We start from the raw sequence: 6,683 nt of genomic DNA, 5'->3' as shown, positions 1-6,683 counted from the left end.
GATCTGTTCCTGTTTCTTCTACACAGCCAGTGGCAGGAGGAAGCTCCAAAGCTTGGTTTTTTAAAGAATAGACAGCTAATTGCAGGGCAAGGTCAACCTTTGGTTGAGGCATTATATATTTATATGCAGACTGTACTTCCCTTGCTTATGCCTTTGTTTGACTGTGATGTGTAGGAAATACCTGAAAACTTGGAAACAAGAAAAACAGAAGCCCTGGTCCACAGTTTCAGAACACCTGAGAATCGCTTTAGCTGGTTCCTCTCAACATTTGGAGTATTTTATTTTTGAAAAAAAAAAGATTTATTTTTATTTGAAAGCAGAGTTACACAGAGAGAGAAGAAGAGGCAGAGAGAAAGAGAGAGAGAGAGAGAGAGAGAGAGAGAGAGAGAGAGAGAGAGAGAGAGAGAGAGAGGTTTTCCGATATGAAGCCAGGAGCTTCTTCCAGGTCTCCCACATGGATGCAGGGGCCCAAGGATTTGAGCCATCTTCTACTGCTTTCCCAGGCCATAGCAGAGAGCTGGATCGGAAGTGGAGCAGCCAGAACTCGAACCGGTGCCCATATGGGATGCCGGCACTGCAGGCACCACAGCGCCAGCCAAGTACTTTTTTTTAAACTCTGCCTCCTTGTTCTAAACCACTGCAAACAAAAAGCACTCCAGCCCCTAAAGATTTAAATTAAATGTCAGGCTATAAGAGGAATAGCCACCAGTCTAAATCCTATTGCCATTCTGCGTATGGAACAAGAAAGGAGAGAATCCAAAAGAGCAAACTGTGCTTTGTAGATAGCATGACATTAATGGTGGTAAGTGGCCATGGTACCTCAGTCTACATTACTCTGCATGAGGGTCCTTAGATCTAACTCTCTCTATACTGGTGTAGATGGATGATAGATAGATCTATAGGTACAGATAAATATATACAGGCTTGTCTTTTATATGTGTGTGTGTGTGTGTGTGTATATATATATATCTCAAAATACATTATGTTTTCATCTGATCCAGTCCCTCATGTCTTTATAACTGCATGGATACCAGGATTTTGATCACCAGGTGTCAGCAGTTAATTTCTAGAGGAATTTACTCAAAGAAAAGGGTTATAGGTCCTTCCAATCTTTCCCCATACTTTATAATGCATAATTATAAATATATAAATATGTATATGTATATAAATAAATATAATTCTCTCCTTTCTTGTTCCTCTCTACTGCCTTGTCCTACGTTATTGTGACAATTAAGACAGGGGTTCAGGATTCCTTTTGTCTCCAGCTTTATTGAGATGCTGCTGGAAATAAAAAATGCACATGTCTATTACACATGATGCATACATTATGAAATAATTGCTATAATTGGATAATTAACATAATATATTAATATTATATAATATATTGTTATATATTATAGTAATATAATTATATCACCTCACATTACCATTTTTGCTGACATGGTAAGAACATTTCAGATCTATTCTCTTAGCAATTTGTGTCAAATATGAAATGCATTATTACTAATTGTAGGTACCAGAAATCTCCAGAACTTATTCACCCTAACTGAAACTTTGTATTCTCCAACTAACATCTCTATTCTCCCCTCTCTCCTCCCAGCCCCTGACAGATATCATTCTACTCTACATCTATGAATTTGACTTTAAAGATTCCACATGTAATTATAATCATGCAATATTTGTTTTTCTGTGCTTGGATCATTCTACTTGCATGTCTTACAGGTTCATCCATGTTTCTACAAATGACAGGATTTATTTTTTGTATAAGAATGAAAAACATACATATAGTATATATACATGTATATATACATATATATTTTTTAAAGTTTGAGTAAAAATGGATTTAAAAGATAAATCTATGTTGGTACAAAAAATTTCAAATCCATGCATATTAAGGAGACTTCCAAAAGGTTATGCAAAGCCATATTATGAAAAAAAAAACTATGCATAGATTCCTTTATCTATTCATCAGGTTATTTCCCCATATTTACTATTGTGAATAATGCTTTGATAAACTTGGGAGTATAGATATGTCTTCACCACACTGATATAATTTCCTTTAAATATATACCTAGTAGTGAGATTGCTGGATCATGTGATAGATCTAATTTTTAAATCTGAGGAATGTCCATATAGTTTTGTGAGAAATGATCATGGAGTACTTTCATAAAAATTTAACTTACCTTGGTGAAGTCAAGATACTAGGCTTCAGTAGCATGTAGGAGAGAGGGTTGCAAACCCAAAGGAGATCAATGGCTGCGTTGTTTTGCACACCACTCACCACTTGTTATCTTTGCAACTTTCAGCAGTTCTGTAATCTGTAGCCACTGGATGCCTGTCACATGGTGCTCTTGCATCTCAGTTCCTGGAGCCTTCATGCTTTCCCCTGTCCTAGATCTGCCCAGTGACACCCACCCCTGTTACCCTTACCACACCCTGCCTTAGTGCCATGTTGGGTTTAGATTGTACCTCCAAAGTTTCCCATCCAATGAGAAACTTGGGGGAAAGGACCTCTGCATACCAGGGATAGAAAGAGCTGAGGCTCTGAGGGAGTTGCATGCTTCCACCTGCTTGTCACAATTCTCTAGACCAGGTAGCCATAGAAGCCTCACTTTCTGCTTACTCCGTGTTTCTGAGTCTATCCTTTGCTGGGTAGTGGCTTCAGGTAGTCTTATTTCCCACAGTTTTCCATAATGGATATACTAATTTGCATTCCCACCAACAGTGTACAAGACATCCTTCCCCACCCTTATTTCTCTTTTAGATAGTAGTCATTTTAACACATTTAAGATGTTGTCTCACTGTCATTTTTTTAAATGGCTGGTTTTTGTTTGTTTGTTTGACAGGTAGAGTTATGGACAGTGAGAGAGAGAGACAGAGAGAAAGGTCTTCCTTCCATTGGTTCACTCCCCAAATGGCTGCCACAGATGGCGCTATGCCTATCCTAAGCCAGGAGCCAGATGCTTCCTCCTGGTCTCCCATGCGGGTGCAGGAGCCCAAGCACTTGGGCCATCCTCCACTGCCCTCCTGGGCCACACCAGAAAGCTGGAGTGGAAAAGGAGCAGATGGGACTAGAGCCCGGTACCCATATGGGATGCCAGTGCCGCAGAAGGAGGATTAATCAAGTGAGCCACAGTGCTGGCCCCTCACTGTGGTTTTAATTTGCATTTCCTTGATGTATACTGATGTTGAACATGTTCTTCATATATCTGTTGGCTATTTGTATGTTTTCTTTTGATAAGTGTTCATTCATTCTCTTGGCCCATTTTCTAATCAGATTATTTCTTTTCTTACCATTGAGTCGAATTTCTTAAATACTTTGGGTGTTAATCTCTTATGTGGAGCTAGGGAGCTGACTGGGATGTGAGCAACTGCTGGGTTTAGAGCAGGGAAACTGCTTTGCTTCTTCCCCTTCCCCAATTCCACAAAGTGCCACACCCAGCAGCGAAATGTTGAGACATATTCCTCTTAGAAGTGAAAGAAGTCTGCAGCAACCCTTGTCCCTGCTGATATTGCCTTAGGGAGAGCCTTGCAGACCACACTAAGTTTAAATCTGGCAGGGAGGCAGGGTACTCACCCAAGCCCACGATGTGAGAGCACATCGTCTGCTTCCCAACCCCTTCTAAAGACTCCCAGCAATGAGCTGGAAGAAGGCCTCATCTTGATAAGGTGAGTGCAGGCAGCTGTGGCTCATGCATGTACAAATAGGAGATTTTATCTGAGGGATAAGTCCATGGTCACTACTGACTTTGAGTCTTCTCAGGAGAGTTAGAAGGGGGTTGGGCACACCCTTAAGGCTGTGAGGTGCTCCCCTACCCTAACTCTATCATGGGTGACCGTACTCTCAAACTACCAAGGTGAAACACCAACAGGCAGCAGGCTCTGGGAATGCCTCAGCTCTCTCCATGGGTGGAGCAGGCTCACGGGGCTAAGAGTGGATCCCTTGTTCCTTGTGACTGTGAGAGCCCTGTGCATTATGACTATGGTAATTCTGTGACTTCATGACAATATGTGGGATGTTGCTGGGTCTCTCAGCAATCACTGTGTCAGACTTCAGAGGCTCAGAGTTCCCTAAATGCTTATAGTGGGTTATTACAGAGGGAAACATGGTCACGTTGAGACCCGCACAGGTCCTTATGTCTTAGTGTGGTAGATGTGCTTGCTTGTGTGTGTTGTGACACTGGGGCTCATTCTAGTCATTGAATACCTTGGCAGAGAGAAGGAGAAGCAAGGCTCACACCAGCTGATGTGATCATACACTCCACCTTGCTGACAATACAAAAGATCTACCATGCCCAACTTGGGTATCACCCTGGACACTTGCACCACTCCCAAGTACTGTCTGGAGCTTCCTGTCCCCACCAACACACCTTTGAATATCCACTGAAGGAACACTCACTAAGCCAACAGGCATATTTCAAAGATAAATGCCATCAGAAGAGAAAATGAACAAGTGGTTCCACAAATGCCTAAAAAAATAGAAATACAAGAAAAAAATGAAGAAAGACAATGTGACTTCCTCAAAGGAACACAGCAGTAATTCAGTATTAGAATGTGAAGATGAAAAGGTTGATGAAATGTCTGAAAAGAATTCAAAAGAAAGATCATAAGATTACTCAAAACAATGAGAAGCAAATTCATGAGAATGAAATCCATATACAACATGGATGAAAACTTTTGCTGAGAGAAAGAGATACTGAAAAGAAATCAACCCAAAATATTAGAAGTGAAGAGGTCAATATGTCAAAAAACTATACAGTAAAAAGCATTAACAACAGACTTGGTGAGGTAGAAAGAATGTCCTAGATAGAAGACAAATATTTGAATATCTCTTTCAGACTAAAAAAATTTAGAAAAACTGAAAATAGTGTTTGAGATTTATGGGATACTATCAAAACACCTATCATATGGCTCTTAGGAGTTTGTAAAGGTGTGGAAAGAGAGACTGAATTAAAAGGCCTATTCAGTGAAATAATAACAGGAAACTTCTCTAACTGGGGGAAAGAAAGATACACCCAAGTACAGAAAGCACATAGAACTCATAATAGACGTGAGCAGAAAACACCTTCATGACGACACATCATAGTCAAGCAAATTCAAAACATGGAAATCATAACATGTATCTATTCTGACCACATGGAATGAAGCTGGAAGTTAACAACTTAAGGAACTCCAGGAAATATGCAAACATATGGAGTCTGAACAACGTGAGTCAATTGTTTTGAATAGCTACAAAAAATGATGCTAATATTCATATTGAAGCACAAGAGACCCTGCATAGCTAAAGCAATCTTAAACAACAAAAACAAATTCAGAGGCATCACAATACAAGATTTTTAACACATTCTATAATCAAAAAAGCCTGGTAGAGGCATAAAAGTAGATTTGCAGACCAATGGAATAGAATAGAAACCCCAGAAATCAATCCAGGCATCTACCACCAACTAACCTTTGAAAAAGGAGTTAAAATCAATCTCTGGAGCAACAATAATCTCTTCAACAAATGGTACTGGGGAAATTAGATCTTCAGATGTAGAAGTATGAAACAACACTCCTACCTTACCTCTTATACAAAAATCAACTCACAATGGATCAAGGATCTAAATCTATGACCTGATACCAACAAATCACTAACATTGGAGAAATTCTGCAAGATACTGGAATTGGGAAAGACTTCTTGGAAAAGACCCCAGAAGCACAAGTAATCAAAGCAAAAACAGATAAATGGGATTACATCAAGCCAAGAAGCTTCAACACTACAAAGGAAACACTCAATAAAGTTAAGAGACAATTGATAGATGGGAGAAAATATATACAAACTATGCAACTGATAAAGGATTAATATCCACTAGCAATAAAGAGTTCAATAAACTCTAAAACAACAAAAGAAACAATATAATCAAGAAATTGGTGGGGCTGGCGCTGTGGCACAGCGGGTTAACGCCCTGGCCTGAAGCACCGGCATCCCATATGGGCACCGGTTCTAGTCCCGGCTGCTTCTCTTCTGATCCAGCTCTCTGCTATGGCCTAGGAAAGTAGTAGAAGGCATTTTTCAAAAGATGAAATTCAAGTAGCCAACAGACACATGAAAAAATTGCTCAAAATCACTAGTCATAAGAAAAATACAAATCAAAATCATAATGAGGTTTCACCTCACCACAGTTAGAATGGCTATCATCGAAAATCAAAAAACAATAAATGCTGGTGAGGATGTGGGGGAAAAGGTACCCTAATACACTGTGGTGAGAAAGTAGACTAATGCAATCAGTGGAAGAGAATATGAAGTTTCCTCAGAAATCTGAAGCTAGATCTACCATATGACCTAGCCATTCCACTCCTGGGAATTTATCCAAACAAAATGAAATCAGCATATAAAAGAGTTATCTGTATCTCCATGTTTATTGCAGCTTGATTCACAATTGCTAAGATATGGAATCAATTCAGATGTCCATCAATTGATGATTGGATAAAGAAAATGTGGTATATATACACTATATACTCAGCCATAAAAAAAGAATGAAATCCTGTCTCGATTCTAATTGGATGCAACTATAAACTATTATGCTTAGTGAAATAAGACAGTCCCCAAAGGACAAATATATTTTTCCTGATTTTTAATTAATACGCTGAACACAAAAAATGTCATATATGTGCACAAAAATTGACATTTTGAGATTTGATTA

The sequence above is a fragment of the Lepus europaeus genome, chromosome 7, assembly GCF_033115175.1.
Source record: "Lepus europaeus isolate LE1 chromosome 7, mLepTim1.pri, whole genome shotgun sequence".
Classification (NCBI taxonomy): domain Eukaryota; kingdom Metazoa; phylum Chordata; class Mammalia; order Lagomorpha; family Leporidae; genus Lepus; species Lepus europaeus.
This window is presented reverse-complemented; position numbering follows the sequence as displayed.